The following is a 23,093-nucleotide window of genomic DNA, read 5'->3' as shown; positions in this document are numbered from 1 at the left end:
ACTATATTTATTCGAAATGAAGGACAAAATAGTCATTTTACATGAATTTAGTTCTCTAATATTTGGAAATTTGCAATAGGAAAAGATTGGAAGCCATGCATTAAAATCACTTCAAAACTTTATTATCCTTCATGGTGTATTCATTTGTAGGTGAAATTGAACGCGAAGAGTATTACACTGAAATCTTTGGTGGGCCAGATTTTTTTATTTTTTTGAAGAATCAATGAAAGGGAGTTACAAAGTATACCAATGTTATGCAAAACAAGTGTTTTGATGAAGTTCGTGATTTGTTTGAAATGCCTCATTATTATATGCTTTTGAGGAGGTTAAAAGCAAACGAGTAAACAAAAAAAATGTAAACCTTCAACAAAAGCAACACCTCTTGATGGTGGTAAAGGCAACAACTCAAACCTTAGGAATGTAAAGTGAACAAAAATGTGAGTTGATTGTTTTACTTATCGGGATATTAATTAGAAATGGGTTATTGAGTGTTAGATTTGCTTTCCATTTTCAGAGAGGTGCTTACGTAGCTGTTACAGTTTACACTGTTAAAAAGATGCTAAAATTAAATGTCACTGATAAGGTTGTACCGCTGTTACACGTGCCATTCAATTGGTTGAGGTTACTGCGCATCAACTGAAAATTACAATGAAGTTGTAGCTTCAGTCTCATCAATTTGTTAGTATCTTACTTTGTAAATTCTTCTTTTTTATTTTTTTTGATTAATTTCTATTGGTATAAATGATTTTCAAGATTAAGTGAAGGCTAATTGTAAAATGGTCGGAATTAATGCTAAAAATGCCATCGACCCGATTTACTTTGTATTACGTCAAAAAAAAAAGGCTCCCATATTTGGAATCTTCAAAACTATGAAAATTATGTGGTTTCCATGGATTTATATTTCAATCCAACCTACGTTTAGTAAATTAGGATAATGATCAATTGATATTGTGTATTAACATTACCATAAATTTTCCTTTCATTTATTTTAGGTTAACAAAGGTGGACGCAATACGAAGAGTTGAAGATTTACTAGGTGCAATATAAATGAAGGTTCGATGTAACTTAAGTGGTTGTCATAGATTTAAGCTTCAATCCAAAGAAGATTTACCAAATTAGGCTTATGATCAGTTGTCATTGTTTATTAGCTTACCGTAAACTTTTTTTTTTTTCCTTTTATTTATTTATTACTAATGAAGGTGGTCATAATCACCGGGAATCGAAGCTTTATTAGGTATTATCTCATTATCACCTCATATGTCTCTTATTCCATGACTTTTTTTACATTCTTTTTTTTTTTCCTTATTATACTTGATTCGACCCTTTACATGAGTTTGTAGTTGATTTTATTGCCAACAAACTTGCTGGTAGCTTTTTAAAGCATATTGCAACAACCCCAAATAGACTTTGTATGCGGTTTGTTTAGATTTTAATTCAACATGGTCCTTCATCATAAACCTTCCATTTTTCAAGAACGAAAACAAAATATAAAATTGTGTTCAATAGGGTTTTGTTTAACTTCACTTTTCAAAATAAAAATTATTTTAAGATTATTAGACAAAATGTCAAAAAATCACAGTGTTTATTATTTCATTTTAATTTCCATCAATACCCTTTTCATGTTTATAAATAAGGTGTAGAGAAATAGTTCATACTTTCTGTTGGTACTATTAACCATGTCTATTTACCCTTGACACTTAATATTTTCAACTATAAATACATTTAAAGTTGACATTATTTTTTATAATTATGTGTGATATTTCGAAGGCTTATATGTGTTTTTTTGCAGTTCCCACTAAAGGTGATTGAAGAAATTATTTTCAAGTTGAATGAGTTAATTAAGTGTGTTGGTAGACATACATTTATTTGAAACAGTCTGTGTAATGTTAATTAAAGTAGCCAATTTATAGGTAAACATTTTTTTTATCATTATCACTACTTTGATTAAATGAATGGTACGAATATGAGAAGCAGTCAAACAAGCTTTAAATGAAATATTATTAAGTAATTGTTTCTCTTCTATTGCATATCTTTTTAGAAAAAGAAGCCATAAAACTAAAATTTATTATGAGAAGAATGTAGTAATTTTAATTTTTTTGGTAGGTTATTTGCAAAATGATAGATGTTGTCATATGATATAAGAGGCCAAAATGGTTCATAGGAAAATGTGTGAAACTTTTTTAATAATGTTTAAAGTTTAAACAACATAATTACCGAAAATATGATGAGTTTTTTTTTGTGTAGTTTTCCTTTTTGAATATATATATATATATATATATATTGATGAGGGTAAAATGGGAATGATCTTTTTAGAGTTTGTTGAGGGAGTAAGGCAATGTGGAGCTAAAAGGATAATTGGTGTTGATGTGAAGCAAGACAAGTTTGAGATTGGTATTTTAATAAAAAAATTTAGAAAAATATAGAAAATTTTCATTTTTAACATTGATCCTTTCTTTGTTATTCACAGGAAATAAATTTGGAGTCACTAATTTTGTGAATCCGCAAAACACTAGGGACATAAATGTTCAGGTAATTTTTATACATTATAATTCATTTTAAAATTAATATCTTAAATTCTTAAATGAATTTTTTATTACATTAAAAAATATTTTTAGAGTAAGTGATAATTATGAAGCTTATGCTTCTTCTAGAAAGGTGTAATTGTTCTCCGTATTTTTATATAAGCGACATAAGATTAAATTTTCGCTGCTAGTTGATTTTTTCAACAATGAATGTAATCTTTAGTGAGGGGGAAACAATTATTCTTGGAGTTGACCAACAAGAGGCAATGTGTATTTTAAGTTCTTATGGGTTACTTCAGGGTGGAAAGTCTCTAATGGGTTACTGGAGGTACAAGAATTTTCAATTCTACTTGCCAAGCAATTCATATCATTTTATCATTAGATATGTTTTTTACTATATGGTTTGTAAAATTTTATTATTGGTTACCAAAACAAAAGTGTTTATAGCAATTTTTGTGGTCCAGATAATTCCTTTACTTTATCATCAGTGACGAGTATTATACATTTGTTTGACAGTGAAAACATTATCATCAAACTATGTTGATTCTCAAATTTGTATTTCATTTTGTAGATTATGGCTTCAATCATTAATAAAATTGGAAAGACATGGGCAATGTCATCATAGATGGTCAAACCTACGGTAATAGATTTTCAATCACTATAATTTATTCACTTTACCTACTTCTCATTGCTTTAAACATCATTGTTTCTTTTATTCATAAAATCTTCTTTCAGTAAGTTAACCTGGGCACAAAGATGAAATTTTGTGAAATCTTTTGTGATTCTAGGAAAACATCTTGAAGTGTTAATCATATACTAAAGCCTATCATTTCTGGAGAGGATTTAAGACATTTAGAACTCCAACAACTTGATCAATTAACTAAAAAAGCTACAATCGATAGTGGAATGGAATGATTCATTCAAATTCCAGTGTCATGTTTATGTGGCTGAAAATAAGAAGGCATTTTCATCTGTTACAAAATAAAAATTATTTTAAGATTATTAGACAAAATGTCAAAAAATCACGGTGTTTATTATTTCATTTTAATTTCCGTCAATACCCTTTTCATGTTTATAAATAAGGTGTCGAGAAATAGTTCATACTTTGTGTTGGTACTATTAACCATGTCTATTTACCCTTGACACTTAATATTTTTAACTATAAATACATTTAAAGTTGACATTATTTTTTATTATTATGTGTGATATTTCAAAGGCTTATATGTGTTTTTTTGCAGTTTCCACTAAAGGTGATTGAAGAAATTATTTTCAAGTTGAATGAGTTAATTAAGTGTGTTGGTAGACATACATTTATTTGAAGCAGTCTGTGTAATGTTAATTAAAGTAGGCAATTTATAGGTAAACATTTTTTTTATCATTATCACTACTTTGATTAAATGAATGGTACGAATATGAGGAGCAGTCAAACAAGCTTTAAATGAAATATTATTAAGTAATTGTTTCTGTTCTATTGCATATCTTTTTAGAAAAAGAAGCCATAAGACTAAAATTTATTATGAGAAGAATGTAGTAATTTTAATTTTTTTGGTAGGTTATTTGCAAAATGATAGATGTTGTCATATGATATAAGCGGCCAAAATGGTTAATAGGAAAATGTGTGAAACTTTTTTAATAATGTTTAAAGTTTAAACAACATAATTACCGAAAATATGATGAGTTTTTTTTTGTGTAGTTTTCCTTTTTGAATATATATATATATATATATATATATATATATATATATATATATATATATATATATATATATATATTGATGAGGGTAAAATGAGAATGATCTTTTTAGAGTTTGTTGAGGGAGTAAGACAATGTGGATCTAAAAGGATAATTGGTGTTGATGTGAAGCAAGACAAGTTTGAGATTGGTATTTTAATAAAAAAATTTTAGAAAAATATAGAAAATTTTCATTTTTAACATTGATCATTTCTTTGTTATTCACAGGAAATAAATTTAGAGTCACTAATTTTGTGAATCCGCAAAACACTAGGGACAGAAATGTTCATGTAATTTTTATACATTATAATTCATTTTAAAATTAATATCTTAAATTCTTAAATGAATTTTTTATTACATTAAAAAATATTTTTAGAGTAAGTGATAATTATGAAGCTTATGCTTCTTCTAGAAAGGTGTAATTGTTCTCCATATTTTTATATAAGCGACATAAGATTTCATTTTCGCTGCTAGTTGATTTTTTCAACAATGAATGTAATCTTTAGTGAGGGGGGAAACAATTATTCTTGGAGTTGACCAACAAGAGGCAATGTGTATTTTAAGTTCTTATGGGTTACTTCAGGGTGGAAAGTCTCTAATGGGTTACTGGAGGTACAAGAATTTTCAATTCTACTTGCCAAGCAATTCATATCATTTTATCATTAGATATGTTTTTTACTATATGGTTTGTAAAATTTTATTATTGGTTACCAAAACAAAAGTGTTTATAGCAATTTTTGTGGTCCAGATAATTCCTTTACTTTATCATCAGTGACGAGTATTATACATTTGTTTGACAGTGAAAACATTATCATCAAACTATGTTGATTCTTAAATTTGTATTTCATTTTGTAGATTATGGCTTCAAACATTAATAAAGTTGGAAAGACATGGGGCAATGTCATCATAGATGGTCAAACCTACGGTAATAGATTTCCAATCACTATAATTTATTCACTTTACCTACTTCTCATTGCTTTAAACATCATTGTTTCTTTTATTCATAAAATCTTCTTTCAGTAAGTTAACCTGGGCACAAAGATGAAATTTTGTGAAATCTTTTGTGATTCTAGGAAAACATCTTGAAGTGTTAATCATATACTAAAGCCTATCATTTCTGGAGAGGATTTAAGACATTTAGAACTCCAACAACTTGATCAATTAACTATAAAAGCTACAATCGATAGTGGAATGGAATGATTCATTCAAATTCCATTGTCATGTTTATGTGGCTGAAAATAAGAAGGTATTTGCACCTGTTACAAAATAAAAATTAGTTTAAGATTATTAGACAAAATGTCAAAAAATCACAGTGTTTATTATTTCATTTTAATTTCCGTCAATACCCTTTTCATGTTTATAAATAAGGTGTCGAGAAATAGTTCATACTTTCTGTTGGTACTATTAACCATGTCTATTTACGCTTGACACTTAATATTTTTAACTATAAATACATTTAAAGTTGACATTGTTTTTTATTATTATGTGTGATATTTTGAAGGCTTATATGTGTTTTTTTGCAGTTTCCACTAAAGGTGATTGAAGAAATTATTTTCAAGTTGAATGAGTTAATTAAGTGTGTTGGTAGACATACATTTATTTGAAATAGTGTGTAATGTTAATTAAAATAGGCAATTTATAGGTAAACATTATTTTTTATCATTCTCACTACTTTGATTAAATGAATGGTACGAATATGAGGAGCAGTCAAACAAGCTTTAAATGAAATATTATTAAGTAATTGTTTCTGTTCTATTGCATATATTTTTAGAAAAAGAAGCCATAAGACTAAAATTTATCATGAGAAGAATGTAGTAATTTTAATTTTTTTGGTAGGTTATTTGCTAAATGATAGATGTTGTCATATGATATAAGAGGCCAAAATGGTTAATAGGAAAATGTGTGAAACTTTTTTAATAATGTTTAAAGTTTAAACAACATAATTACCGAAAATATGATGAGGTTTTTTTTTGTGTAGTTTTCCTTTTTGAATATATATATATATATATATATATATATATATATATATATATATATACATATATATATATATATACATATATATATATATATATATATATATATATATATATATATATATATATATTGATGAGGGTAAAATGGGAATGATCTTTTTAGAGTTTGTTGAGGGAGTAAGGCAATGTGGAGCTAAAAGGATAATTGGTGTTGATGTGAAGCAAGACAAGTTTGATATTGGTATTTTAATAAAAAAATTTTGAAAAATATAGAAAATTTTCATTTTTAACATTGATCGTTTCTTTGTTATTCACAGGAAATAAATTTGGAGTCACTAATTTTGTGAATCCGCAAAACACTAGGGACAGAAATGTTCAGGTAATTTTTATACATTATAATTCATATAAAATTAATATCTTAAATTCTTAAATGAATTTTTTATAACATTAAAAAATATATTTAGAGTAAGTGATAATTATGAAGCTTATGCTTCTTCTATAAAGGTGTAATTGTTCTCCATATTTTTATATAAGCGACATAAGATTAAATTTTCGCTGCTAGTTGATTTTTTCAACAATGAATGTAATCTTTAGTGAGGGGGGAAACAATTATTCTTGGAGTTGACCAACAAGAGGCAATGTTTATTTTAAGTTCTTATGGGTTACTTCAGGGTGGAAAGTCTCTAATGGGTTACTGGAGGTACAAGAATTTTCAATTCTACTTGCCAAGCAATTCATATCATTTTATCAATAGATATGTTTTTTACTATATGGTTTGTAAAATTTTATTATTGGTTACCAAAACAAAAGTGTTTATAGCAATTTTTGTGGTCCAGATAATTCCTTTACTTTATCATCAGTGACGAGTATTATACATTTGTTTGACAGTGAAAACATTATCATCAAACTATGTTGATTCTCAAATTTGTATTTCATTTTGTAGATTATGGCTTCAATCATTAATAAAGTTGGAAAGACATGGGGCAATGTCATCATAGATGGTCAAACCTACGGTAATAGATTTCCAATCACTATAATTTATTCACTTTACCTACTTCTCATTGCTTTAAACATCATTGTTTCTTTTATTCATAAAATCTTCTTTCAGTAAGTTAACCTGGGCACAAAGATGAAATTTTGTGAAATCTTTTGTGATTCTAGGAAAACATCTTGAAGTGTTAATCATATACTAAAGCCTATCATTTCTGGAGAGGATTTAAGACATTTAGAACTCCAACAACTTGATCAATTAACTATAAAAGCTACAATCGATAGTGGAAGGGAATGATTCATTCAAATTCCATTTTCATGTTTATGTGGCTGAAAATAAGAAGGTATTTTCATCTGTTACAAATCCCCCCCCCCCCCAAGAGGGGATACTTCGCTAGTTTATAATAGAGATTTATAAATGTGAATGTTAACCCCTTATGATTTATTAATTGTTACATTAAGTCTTCGTAATTAATTAGAATTAATAATAGACAACTAAATTTAAGGAATTTTAAATTTACCCATTGTATATATATATATATATATACACACACACACATTAGAATTGTATGTAATATGTATATAAGAAAGTTACAACATGTGCCCTCATATATTTTAAATATTTATATTATTAGTACAGTCATAACTAGACTCACCCACTCTGATGTAGGGTTTAAAGAGGTCTCTATGATTCATAATGAGTTCAATTTTTAAAATGCTTCACGGTTACCACCCTTACCGCCCTATTGCATTTTGAGAAAGGATTTACTGAAAGCGTTGGATAGTGATAATGGTCAATCAAAAAGTACTCTAAATACAATTATAAAACAAAATCATTTTTTTATTGATAGAATGTGAAGTTTATATTATCCATGAAAATTACACATTCTCTTTATATTTTATTGATGGAGCTCATGTGGTTAACCTGTACATCAATTTAGCGTATAGTTGAGAATGAAATGGAAGTTGCGAATCTGAAGCATAACTTGAGTCGGGGACAATGTGATTTTGCATGGTTAACTCACAATCTATTTAATGTGAATCTTATGTTATCCATAAAAGTTGTACATTCTCTTTATAAATTATTGATGGAGATCATATGGTTAACCGACACATTAGTTTGAGAGTATAGGTAGAGAATGTTGTGGAACTCGCAAATCTCAAGTGTAACTTAAGCCGGGGACCACACAATTTTGTATGGTTGATTCAATATCTGTTCGACGATCCATTGACAACTCATCATTGAATTTGAGATGAACATAATCCGAGGTTAACATGCTATTGATAGTCAATGAATCTCAAAGATCTAGCAATTTCGTGATGATCGACATTGGTAAAGGGCTTTGCCTACCCAAATAAGATTATGGTGTGCTTAAGATTTCCCTTTACACATCATGGAGCCAAATATGGATCCTAGCCTTCTAAAATAATTTTATTTGGGTGATTATTATCGATTAATGAAACAAACTATAATGGAAAATGATATTGAATGATGTCTATAACCTTGTCTAGTAAAATATATTGCTTCAAAACCTCTAAGGATTAGCTATGAGGATGATCAATCTTGTATAAATTCATAGTTTGGGAATATTTCTCATTAAAAAAAAAGTAAAGATCATGCCTTTGATAAAGCTCTTCCAAGGTTACTCCAAAGATTGCATTATAAACTATTAGAAAGACTAGTTATCAAATGTACGTTTTAAACTGACATATTAAAATAAAATGGAATTTCCTTTAGTTAAGAGTTGACTAGGGTTACTCAACTACTTGACACATAAATATAATCAGTTAACTCTAATTTTGATATGAATAACTTTGAATATCCTTGAAAGGAGTTGTGTAGCATGTTGAGGTTTTCTTTTGAAACTAACATCAGTAATCATAGAAATTCAAAATTCAAAACACTCCCATAAATTTACTATCATGAATAGAAGTGTGAAGAAGAAGAAATCCATCTACTCATGGGTTCAAAGGCGATTATTATTGGTATACCTAATCTAGGCCCAAATGCCAAGGATAAAAGGCTTATTCTGAGACCTGTTCTGATAGCTACTTGTTTCCATAACAAGACTGAACTTAGAAAGCATATAGGATCAAAATATATATGTGAGATGAAGGACTGAAACATGAAGAAGTTATATTTGATCATAGATCATGATCCCTTGCTACTTTCCATAGGATTAACATATAACTAGTTTTCCCATGTTCGGTGTTTAATCAAATATATGGATTCATAATGTCATCACAACATTACTTCTAAACCTTAAATATTTTACTCAGGATTAAGTACTCACATTTACAAAAATGTGCACTGGCTAAAATGAAGTAAGAAGATTGAAACATGGAGAAGATAATTTGATCATGAATGTAAACCCCTTCTTACTAATCATGGTATCAAAAGACAACACTCCTAAATGTGTAGTATATTGTATTATAATTAGAATTGTTTATATTATGATTCATGAGATAGTTATGACTTATTTAAATGTGGAGCATTCTAACATATTAAAAAAATTCATGGAATCTATGAGGCCAGTCTAGTTGCAATAGTTTAAAATTGATTCGAATATTTTAAAAGGGTGTATTACTATGGTGTAAATATCTATTAAAATTAGTTTACCTAATGGATCGTTCAGATTGACCACAATACATACTGATTTAAATACATCCAAAAGGTTTAAGTGATATGTATTTGTGGAATCTTAGTCTTGGATACATAAATGAGAAATTCATTAACAAGTATCCAATTGGATAGAATTTTGGATATCATTTGACCTCAAGTATCATGATAAATGCCAATCTTGTTTATCAATATAAATGATGAATACATCACTGGGTGATGGGAATATCTGTTGGAATTAGTTTGAACTAATGGACTGCTCAAACTAACCACAATAAATGGTAAGATCAACTTTGTATGAAAATGAGTTTGGAACATTTCAGGTGTTTAGAGCTCTCATAAAGGAAAGTTAATAATCAATTAGGCAACAGGATGAGACATTCACAATGAACATCTCAGTCCGAAACCTTATCGATCAACTAAGTAATTGTGAAAGAGTTTCATGATCTATCTGCAACCAGAACACTACCACTAGGAAGTGTTAGTTGGATAAAGAAACAAATCATTCATTGATTTTGTACTAGACGAGTCACATTGTAAGTCCCTAATCTGCCCGTGTATCAATCAGATCCGTTTGATGGTGCGGAATCTCAATCAAACGGATGATGTCAGATCAAATACAAGAGAAGGAGAAGAATAATAATATGAATCTTGAATGTATTGATAATATGAATTAAGTTCCTTACACAAGATTCACCCACACAAACGTTCCTTTCTTTCTCTCTGACCGTCAACTCTCTAGGGTTCATCAATCTCTACTCCTCACCATAACACCTCTATTTATACTTGTAATATGGGTCGGATAACACATGGGCCGTAAATGAGTTTACGGTCGTAAGGTGTTTACGGCCGTAAACTCAGCCGTAAACTAGAAAATAAATTCATAAATATTACAGAAAAATACAATTGCCCAGAAAAGTAAAGTATAAACCATATTTTGACCCAACAATCACCCCCTTGGTTTATAGATTTCTTTTCTTAATGACCCAACAAGCTCCCCCTAAAAAGTAGTTGGCTCTTCTTGTTAATCTTCATTGGGAACTTGGCTTCAGCATTAATCTTCAAATTCTTCACAACTTCAGGATAATCATATGAATCTTCAATGAATGACTTCATATTGAGCGATTGGGCTTTCTTCAGAATTTGGCTTTGAACGTACGTTGGGTAAGGAGGCTTGATGTACTGATTCTTGAAAGATAGCGCTTTCAGCTTGAAAATCGTCAGAGAGAACAATTCTTCTGGATCACTTCAGCAGGTACAACAATAGCAGCTGACTGATTGAGGAGGCTTCAATGCAATCCGTCACATAATCTTCAATTGCAGCTTCGCCTTGCTTCTGGGGTTGAAGGATTGAATGTCGAAAGAATAATCTTCATTTCTTGGTCCTTCGAATGTGAATTCTTCGATGCTCACATACTAAGCATTGGCTTAGAAATCTTCAACACAAACTTCATGAGTCTTATCTATACTTGAAGTCACTTTTCAAGACAAAACAAAACTAAAAGAAAACATAGCACAGAAACAAAAATATTTTTGGATTTTTTTAATTTTCTTGAACAAGAAATAAAACATAAATAACACTATTTTTGGATTTTTTTTAATTCTCCCCTAAAATTTAAATTAGAAGAAACTATGAACAAATTTAACAAAAATAAAATGATATCTAACTTTAAGAATGATTTGGGATCAAAGTTTTTAGACAATCTTTATACACTTGTTGGTACCTTTCATATTCACAACTTTGTCTGGTCGATCGTCGGTATTGTGGTCCACTTAAACAAGAAAAATTATGACAAATTTAGGACATACTATTTGTTACGAGGCAGGGTGAACTTAAAATCCTAAAATTTATATCGGATCCTAATTCCTTAGATACTATATCTTAAGGACCATTCATCTGACGACGATCAAGGATATTGTTATCCACCTAAGTTGAGTAGCAAGATCTATAGACAATCTGTATGTGTTCAATTTTAAGTGTACTGGAATGTGTTTCCCGCTTCCTCATATGCCCCAGCCATCAAGAACTTCTAGAGTACTCCCTACACCGGGTGAGCAGACAACCATTCAGAGAGAGGATAGATTCAGAATTCTATTACTTATTACCTCAGAGGGGTTGAGAAGTAGAATGTTGCATATGTTGTGTACCAGGTCGGATTAGAAGTCGCGCAAAGGAGACAGCATATGGCTAACAGATAAGAAGTATTTCACATATATAACATGCAGAGAAATAAGGTTGCATATGTTGTGTACCAGGTCGGATTGGAAGTCACGCAAAGGAGACAACATATGTCTAACAAACGGAAAGAAAGAAAATGATATTCTACAGACCTAATTTATCGGAATTTACCAGTCGCCCCATCCAACCGGAATTAAGGACAGAATCCGCACATCGAGGAAAAGTGAATCCACAGTTCTAGATACGGGTTATTTAATGTGACCGATAGATTCCCATGTATATCTCCCTGCTCAACCTATCTGAGCGTCGTGACATCAGGTTAAGCGGATCTAACTAGGTCAAAGTTTGTCAAGTCCATAAAATTTATTAGGTTCAACTTTTCCTAGTCAAGTCCATTTAAAATCTTTCGTGCCTACTAGCACATCGAGTACAGAGCGTAAACAATTCAACTTAGCTACGTTACGCCGATTCATATTGTCCGTTATCACAAGATAATTTCATTTCCAATCATAGTACTTACAACCGAAGTTGTCAAAAAAAAAAAATTTAAAATGCTGAATCGAAATGACACTATTTTTTTTTGGATTTTTTTATTTTTTAATTTTTTGTTGCTTTTGGATTTTTATTTCTCCCCCTAAATTTGTGCATGGGTGAGAATACGAATCAAAATAATGCGCAAATTTTAAACTATCCTAAAACAAAAAAATGAAAATGTAAACTAATAAAACAAAAAATAAATTGAGAAAAGAAAAATAAAAAATAAAAAAAAACTTCATCCTCAAAACGTATCATTTTCAGAAATCCGACAAGCACATCGAAACGAGCTTTGTTAAATGGCTTTGTGAACAAGTCCGCCACATTGTTATCAGTGTGGACTTGTTCGATTCGAATTAAAGATCGTTCATAACAGTTTCTGATAAAGTGAATTTTAATGTCGATGTGCTTGGTTTTAGAGTGTTGGACTGGGTTTTTAACTATTTGAATTGCCACTTCATTATCACAATAGATTGGGGTTTCGAAGTAATTCAAACCGTAGTCCAACAGCTTATGTTGGATCCAGATAACTTGAGAACAGCAAGCTGATGTAGCAACATATTTTCCCTCTGCTGTTGAAGTCGAGACAGTGTGCTGTTTCTTGCATTGCCATGAAACGAATCTGTCACCTAGGTATTGACATCCTCCTGAAGTTGATTTCCTGTCAAGCTCACAGCCTCCATAATTACTGTCAGTAAAAGCATAAAGATCAAATTCAGAATTCTTCGGATACCAAAGACCCAATTTAGGGCTTCCTTTGATATACCGATAAATTCTTTTAACAGCAATAAGATGAGAAAGTTTAGGATTAGCCTGATATTGTACACATTGAGAGACTGCAAACATAATGTCGGGTTGACTTACAGTAAGATACATCAGTGATCCAATCATCGATCGATAGAGAGTTTGATCTACGGACTCGCCTTCAGGATCTGGACTCATGAGAGGTCGTTCAGCCATCGGTGTAGAAGCAGATTTAGCATCGTGAAGCGCAAACTTGTCAAGAATATCCTCCACATACTTGGCTTGATGCAGCAGGATTCCGGTTGAATTCTGTTTAACCTGAAGCCCCAAAAACATGATCATTTCTCCCAACGAACTCATTTCAAATCTTTTCTTCATTACACTTTCGAACTCCTTGCAAAGCTTTTGGCTCGTTGATCCAAAGATTATGTCGTCGAAATATATTTGTACGAGTATCTAGTCCTTGTCGACATGCTTTATGAACAATGTTTGATCGATAGTGCGCGAGTGTAACCATGTTCGAGCAAATGCTTTGTTAGGGTTGCATACCATGCTGTAGGAACTTGATGCAACCCATATAATGCTTTGTCCAACTTGTAGACATGATTAGGATACTTGGAGTCGACAAACCCTGGAGGTTGATCAACGTAGATTTATTCCTTCACCTTGCCATATAAGAAGGCAGTCTTGACATCCATTTGAAAGACAGTAAAGTTCATATACGAAGCATACGCTAGGAAGATACAAATAGCCTCCAGGTGAGCTACTGGAGCATAAACTTCAGTGTAGTCAAGACCCTCGACTTGTCGAAACCCACGAACTACCAGTCTAGCTTTGTTTCGCACAATAACCCCTGAATCGTCCTGCTTGTTACGATAGACCCATCGTGAGTCAAGAGACTTTTTGCCCTTCGGTAACTCAACTAACTTCCAAACACTGAGTTTTTCAAATTGGTGCAATTCCTCATGCATTGCATCCACCCAACTAGGTTCGTTTAGAGCTATTTCTACATTCTTGGGTTCAATCTGTAAGATGAAGCAAGAATATAGACATGTATTTACGTCTCCACTCTAGCTTCTAGTTTTAACACCATCATCTAGCTGGCCAATGACATTTTCGATCGGATGATCGCGTTGAACTCTTGAAGGTATTTCTTGGTTGATATCATTTACAGAAATAGGAAGAGTGTGAATGTTGATACCTCCTTCATTTGCTGGTTGGGCAGCACTAGATGATTCTGCGACATACTTGTCTGCAATAAGATGAGGAAAGAGTAATTCCATAAATGTTGAGGAGACAGCGGAAGCATCATTTGGAATAAACTCTTTCTCTATAGATATATAAGGTGGTGTTCCAGCATCAGAAGAATCAGTATGGACTGATTGAGGACTATCATGTTCCAAGAACGGGCTCTCTTGAGGAGAAGTAGAAGACTCTCCCGAGAATGTAGAAGAAGACTCCCCCTCAGGTGCAACAGAAGGCTCCCCCTCAGATGCAGCAAAAGGCTCTCCCTTATGCGAACCAGAGGTCTCTCCCTCAAGTGAAGCTTTAGCTTTCCCTTTTGATGAAGCAGAGGATTTAGATACAGGCTTGTACACAACTTCTTCGTCTTCATCTTCAGAGATGCTCTTCCAATGCGAACCAGTTCTAGATACATCATTTGAATACACGTTTAAGGATTTGAAAATTGACGTATAATCAAACAGCCAATCTGAACCCACTCTTGCGTCTGTCTCATTTTCTTCCAACCAACGCACATCATAGGATTCCACAATCTATTTGGTTTTCTTATTGTAGACTCTATAAGCGGTGCGAGCAGCATACCCTACAAAGTAACAGTCATCGGCTTTGGCATTAAACTTCGGGTTGGCATCTAGGTGAAGAAGGGTGCAAGGACAGCCAAATACTCGGAAATGACTGACTGACGGCTTGTGTCCATAGTAAATTTCATATGGAGTTCTCATTTGAGCTTTGTTGATAAGCACTCAATTCTGAACATAATAGGCAGTGTTTATTGCCTCAGGGCAAAAGAAAAGTGGCAGCTTTGAGTCACACAGCATCGTTCTTGCAGCGTCTTTGAGTGTTCTGTTCCGCCTTTCAGCAACACCATTTTGTTGAGGTGTATGAGCTGAACTAAATTGACATAGGATACCCTTTTCAGCAAATAATTGATTGAGAACATAATTCTTAAACTCTGTTCCATTATCGGTACGAAGCGCCTTCACCCTATGATTGGTCTGATTCTCAACAAGTACAATGAACTTCTTGATCAATTTAGTGACGCCAGCTTTGTTGAATAGAAAGAAAACCCACGTAAATCGAGAGAAATCATCAATCACAACTAAACAGTAAGAGCTTCTATTGATGCTTAGCACGTTCACTGGACCAAACAAATCCATGTGAAGTAATTGAAGAACCTCACTGATTGAGTTAACCTGTTTTGGAAAGTGCGGCTTTCGATGATGCTTTCCTTGAGCGCACGACACACATTTTTCAAACGTAATAAACTCTTTGACAGGCAATACACGGACCAACTCATTCTTCGCAAGACGATTTAGATCCTTGGCGTTAGCATGACCTAATTTTCGGTGCCACAACATTGCAGTTTGCTCGAAGATCTTGGAGAATGAACAAGTAACTTGTTCTAGGAGATTGTTATTCATATCAATGATATACGCGTTCCCATCCCTTTTTGATTTTACGAGAATCCATTCTTCTGGGATGACAAAGCCTGGCTTTAAGATCATGCATTCCTTGTCAGTGAAATGCGTAGAATAGCCCTTGTCACAAATCTGAGAAACGCTTAACAGACTGTGTTTCAACTCGGGAGCGAAATTCACGTATTCGAAACTTAGAACTCCATTTGATACGGTTCCTCTTTGAGTGATTTTCCCTCCATCTCCACCCGCAAAAGAGACATACCCCCCCCCCCCATTAAATGATTGAATGATGTGCAATTGGGTGATATCTCCCGTCATATGCCGGGAACAACCACTATCGACGAACCAGGGTCTGACGACATTTCCCCGCAACTGTCCCGGAAACATGTGCGGGTTTAATTAGATTCGTTTGATGGTGCGGAATCCCAATCAAACGGATGATGTCAGATCAAATAGAAGAGAAGGAGAAGAAGAATAATATGAATCTTGAATGTATTGATAATATGAATTAAGTTCCTTACACAAGATTCACCCACACAAACGTTCCTTTGTTTCTCTCTGGCCGTCAACTCTCTAGGGTTCATCAATCTCTACTCCTCACCCTAACACCTCTATTTATACTTGGAATATGAGCCGGATAACACATGGGCCGTAAATGATTTTACGGCCGTAAGGTGTTTACGGCCATAAACTCAGCCATAAACTAGACCATAAATTCATATATATTACAGAAAAATACAATTGCCCAGAAAAGTAAAGTATAAACCATATTTTGACCCAACAATCTCCCCCTTCGTTTATAGCTTTCTTTTCTTAATGACCCAACAAGCTCCCCCTAAAAAGTAGCTAGCTCTTCTTGTTAATCTTCAATGGGAGCTTGGCTTCCGCTTTAACCTTCGATTTCTTCACAGCATCAGGATGAACATATGAATCTTCAATGAATGACTTCATCTTGAGCACTTGAGGTTTTCTTCAGAATTTGGCATTGAACGCACATTGGGTGAAGAGGCTTGACGTACTGATTCTTGAAAGATGGCACTTTCAGCTTGAGAATCTTCAGAGAGAACATCAGAGAGAACAAATCTTCTAGATCACTTCAGCAGGTTTAAGATAGCAACATACTGATTGAGGAGGCTTCAATGCAATCCGTCACATATTCTTCAAGTCAGCTTGACCTTTCTTCTGGGGTTGAAGGATTCAATGTTGAAAGAATAATCTTCATTTCTTGCTCCTTCGAATGCGAATTCTTTGATGCTCACGGACGAGGCTTTAGCTTAGAAATCTTCAACACAAACTCCATGAGTCTTATCTATACCTAAAATCACTTTTCAAGACAAAACAAAACTAAAAGAAAACTTAGCACACAAATTAAATCATAAACAAAAATGCTTTTGGATTTTTTTTTTACGATTTTTCTAATTTTTTTTTATTATTTTTAATTTTTTAAATTTTTTTTAATTCTCCTCTATATTTAAATTAGAAGAAACTATGATAAATTTAACAAAAACAAAAATAATATCTAACTTTAAGGGTGACTTTGGATCAAAGTTTTTAGATAGCCTTTATCCACTTGTCGGTACCTTTCATATTCACATCTTTGTCTGCTCGATCGTCGGTATTGTTGTCCATTTAAACACAAAAAATTCTGACAAATTTAGGACATGCTATTTGTTACAAGACAAGGTGAACTTATGTTCCTAGTAATTATATCTGATCCTAATTCCTTAAATACTATATCATAAGGACCATTCATCTGATGACGACTAGGGATATTGTTGTCCACCTATATTGAACAGCGAGATCTATAGACAATATTTATGTGTTCAATTTTAAGTGTACTGGAACGTGTTTCCCACTTCCTGATATGCCCTAGCCATCAAGAACTTTCAGAGTACTCCTTACACTGGGTGAGCAGACAACCATTCAGAGAGTGGATAGATTCAGAATTCTATTACTTATTACTTCAGAGGGGTTGAGAAGAAGAAGGTTGCATATGTTGTGTACCAGGTTGGATTAGAAGTCACGCAAAGGAGACAACATATGGCTAACAGATAAGAAGTATTTCACATATATAACCTGCAGAGAAATAGAGTTGCATATATTGTGTACCAGGTCGGATTTGAAGTCACGCAAAGGAGAAACCATATGACTAACAGATGGAAAGAAAGAAAATGATATTCTACAAACCTAATTTATCGGAATTTACCAGTCGCCCATCTAACCGGAATTAAGGACAGAATCCGGACATCGAGGAAAAGTTAAACCACGGTTCCAAGTACAGGTTCAATTAATGTGACGAGTAGATTCCCATATATATCTCCCTTCTCAACCTATTCGAGCATCGTATTGTCAGGCTGAACGGATCTATCTAGGTCAAAATTTGTCAAGTCTATAAATTTCCTAAGTTCAACTCTATCTAATCAAGTCCATTTAGAATCTTTCGTGCCTACCGACGCATCATACCAGAGGATAGACCCTTCAACTTTGGGTACATTACGCAGACTCAGGTTGCCTGTTATCACTTGATAATATCACTTCCCAGAACATCTCCCTCGAGAACATTTCATAACCAACGTATTTTTGATTTTCTGATTTTCTAATGTTTTTGGATTTTTTTTTAATTTTCTAATTTTTGTTTTGTTTTTATTTCTCCCCTAAATTTGTGCATGAGAGAGAAACGAAAGTAAATGCACAAATTTAAACTATCCTAAAACAAAAATTATTCTTTAAAGTGAATCAGGTTAAGAAAAACTCAGGAGTATAGAGAAGAAAACGCAAACCGTAATTCACCGATTGAATCTGCATTCAGAAGGTCTGAGAACAGCAAGCATAATCTCAGAACAGATCCAAAAATTCTTCATATCATTAAGCACTAACCCCATGTGATCCCTTCTTTTCTTCCTTTCCTGCAAAGGACACATACTCTCAAATAATGTTATGAGTGTTGTATAGTTGAGAGATGTCCCAATCATATGCCTGGAGCAGCCACTACCAACAAACCGAAGTCTGATGATATGCCTCCATAGCTGCTCTGACACAGAGAGAGATCAGTTGGTCTTTGGAACCCAGTCCATTTTGAAATTGGGTCGACCTTTGTCATCAGTGAAAGGTACTCTCTTCCATGACATATCATGTTTATCACAAACAGAAGACGATGAAATATTAGAGTCATTAGAATATTTGGGAGTTTTCACCTTTGGTACCCATGTATATTCAGGTTTAATGCATTTCTTGTTCGATCCGATGGGTGTCTCAGCACTTGATTTGGAACTTGAAGCCGGCTGGCGAGATGACTTTGACCTAACTGGTCTTGGCTTCACTGAAGCATCTCTTGAACTAGACTTCTGGGTCGACATTCCCTTCTTGTTCTTAGGAGTTAGATGCTTGGCCTTGGGAGTTGGATGCTTGGCCTTGTGGGTTTGATACTTGGCCTTCTGCGCGTTCCAGTCACCATTGTCTAAACGTGACCTGGAAGGGTTTCTTTTGAAGTATCTCCCACTTGGCATGTTTTTCCATCCTTGTGCATAGTAGGGAACATATGCACCATTAGGACAATTTCTAGCAATGTGTCCAGGTGTTCCACAGTGAAAACAAATCTTTTTCTTCATTGTGAAGTTATTTATTCCTACCCCTGGTGGCGTATCCTTGCCTTGTCTCTTGTTGTTCCCATATGCACAGTTGCAACAAGCACTCTGTTTAGCTTGAAATGGTGGCCTGTATTTACCAACGACAGGTTGATTAGAAGAAACAAATTCATAGTTCAAGGGGTCGTTTGTTTGTTCAGAAGAACTCTCCTTGTTCTCATCCTCTGTTACTTTGTCTGCACAAGAAGTAGCAACATTAGTATCTTCAATATTAATAACTCCTCCTAACACAAATCCATCTCGTTTGCCATATTGAAGATGTGGCTCCCTGACAGTTTCCTCTTGTGTCATGGGGATGGATGTGTAGTTATCATTATAAGGAGTTACACTATCATACCCTAGACCCTTGTTTTGATTTTCTTTGAATTTTAATTGGGTTTCATATAAGGACTCGACTGTCTGACTTGACGCAGTATAATTTTTGAAACTGGCATCTGTTTTTCCACACTTAATTTTTAAAGCATCAAGTTCTTCGGTTACAGCAACAAGTTGTCTTTTAATATACTCATAATTTTCACACTTGTTGCTATACTCTTCCTGAAGTTTCCTAAAGTCCTTGGTTTTTGCTTCTAATTCAGCCTTCAGGGATTTCTGTCCTTTCCTGAGTTGATATGCTTTATATCTCAGGTCCTCAACTTCCCTTTTTAATAAATCAATTTGTTCCCGTAGAAAATTAATCGTAGCTTCACAAGCTGGAATACATGTAATGTCAGTGACCGTAATGTTTTCAAAACTCATTGTTTCTCTACATTTGAAAGCATCAAGTTCTTGAATTACATCAGCAAGACTAAGATGATTGAGATCTTTTGTCTTCTTGATGACAGCTACATTCATATCCCACGATTTTGGAAGTGAATTCAATAGTCTTTTGTTTATCTCAGATTTGGTCAAAAAGATCCCAACAATATTCATTTCAGTAGTGAGTGTGGTAAATCGCTGCAATTGAGCTTCCAGGGTTTCTCCAGAGATATAATCGAACATGTTGAAGTTTTGTCTCAACATCTCTTGACGAATCTCTTTCATGTTTTTAATTCCCTCGTAAACTTTAAAAACTACTAAAAGCACAACTAGAAGCTCAAATAAAAATTAAACGTCAAATTTAAAATGCCTTTTTTTTAATTTAATGTTTATTGTAAATTTCGAAAATTAATTAATTAAACTTCCAGACAAGTTTACTGTCGAGAGATGTTTACGGCCGTAAACTCCTTGTTTACGGTCCATGAATTTTTTCGGATTCTGAAACAAAAAATTAAAGACGCAATCTATCTAAAATCGATTATCAGATAATCGATTTACGGACAATGATTTTTTGTTAAGAGTTAATTTAATTTATTAAGAATTAAATGTAGTAAAATATGATTATTAAAGCCTTAAATCAGGAACTCGATTTACTGGAGAAGAAAATCGTTTGAGGTGTTTGATACTTGAATAGCTTGCGGCCGTGAACTTGGTGTTTACGGTCGTAAGCTACGACCGTGAACTTCTAAACACACGAAATTCGACTGGAATAAAACCCTTTTTATGAAAAACACAAAGAACAAACCCCCCTTATTTTTGCGAGATCTATCCAAAAACGCAAAAATATTTTGAAAATAAGATCAAATAATGCCCCAAATATGACAAAATTGACTGATACAACTTGACTCTGATACCAATTGGAAGTCCCTAATCTGCCTGTGTATCAATCAGATCCGTTTGATGGTGTGGAATCCCAATCAAACGGATGATGTCAGATCAAATAGAAGAGAAGGTGAAGAAGAATAATATGAATCTTGAATGTATTGATAATATGAATTAAGTTTCTTACACAAGATTCACCATACAAACGTTCCTTTCTTTCTCTCTGGCCGTCAACTCTCTAGGGTTCATCAATCTCTACTCCTCACCCTAACACCTCTATTTATACTTGGAATATGGGCCGGATAACACATGGGCTGTAAATGAGTTTACGACCGTAAGGTGTTTACGGCCGTAAACTACACCATAAATTCATAAATATTACAGAAAATACAATCGCCCAGAAAAGTAATGTATAAACCATATTTTGACCCAACAGGTTCCCACTATAAAACAGGGTCACATACCTAATTATCCTTGCAGACCACTAATACTTGATTAAGGCTTAGCTGATCTCGCTGTGAGTGACTTGTCACTTCCTAATCAACCAGCTATTACGTTTGTATTTGCAACCTAAAACACAAATACTAACATTGCCCAAGTGCTGAAACTACCCGAACACTGAACTGCCTGAACCAGTATCTTGCCTCATGGCTACTTGCCAAAACCTATCGAGACCTCCCTGGTCTCAATTCATTCACCGATCATCTGAAATTCCGGGTTCTGGCCCGGCTGCGGAGCCAAATGGCTCCCACTTAGTGGTCTCTCACGACTTCAGAACGATATCCTTCTCTAGAACTAGTTGCCACTAGTTATCATGCCACTGCAATTCTACTACTTTCTAATCTAACCGATCGGGTCCATGCGTTGAATCATGTCATCATCCAATCCAAGACTAAAAGTGATTGCTACCTGACCAATGGTAGCCTAATGTCACACGCAATCTTATACGGTCCATTTATTTCCTCATCCCATAACTATAGTGGCGCTCCTACAGTCATATCACTGGCTCAAACAGATCTAATCTGTCTAGGTAACACCAAAATCCAATATATGGATTTCCATATCTCCACTGCTGCACCCGAACTGGTGGGTACTACTGTTCCTTCCGCGTTCAAACAACACGCTAATGCCATCTAGCAACCTAGTAAATGCTACGGCTATACTCGGAGTCTCATGAGACTCTATCACTATCTGACCGCTAGTGAATGCTACAACTACCCCCACAGTCTTACAACACTTCCCATACTAACTGATCACTGGTGAATGCTATAGCTACCCCCATAGTCTTACAACACTTTCCAAACTATTTGACTGCTTGTGAATGCTACGGCTACCCCCATAGTGTTACAACACATTCCATACTATCTGGCTGCTATTGAATGCTATGACTACCCCCGTAGTCTTACAACACTTTCCAAACTGGGTTGAACACGCACTCGACCTAACGCACCACTGAACTTGACTCCTAACCAAAACTCTAGCCTAATTTCCGAAACCTGCTATCATTTGACCCCACTGTATCAGTATCGCACCCATGCCCGTGATCAAAAGTGTCACAGTAAACCAAAAAATCATCTACACCCTCTGGTAGGGAGAGAATCGGTGCCTCGCACAACCGCTATCTGAGAGCCTCAAAGGCTGCCTGCTGCTCAGGCTCCAGCGAAGGGCCATCGACTTCATGATCTGTCGGGTCAAAGGAACCGCAATCTTGGAGAAGTCCCACACAAATCTTTGGCAATAGCCCGCTAAACCCGAGAAACTCTGAATCTCGGTTGGATACCTCAGAATCTCCCACTGCATCATGACCTCTATCCTAGCCAGATCGACCGGAATACCCTTCTGGTTGACAAGGTCCCCAAGAGATTGTACCTCG

The sequence above is a fragment of the Lactuca saligna genome, chromosome 3, assembly GCF_052625555.1.
Source record: "Lactuca saligna cultivar CGN05327 chromosome 3, ASM5262555v1, whole genome shotgun sequence".
Lineage (NCBI taxonomy): Eukaryota > Viridiplantae > Streptophyta > Magnoliopsida > Asterales > Asteraceae > Lactuca > Lactuca saligna.
The sequence above is the reverse complement of the archived record's forward strand: the minus strand, read 5'-3'. Positions refer to the sequence as shown.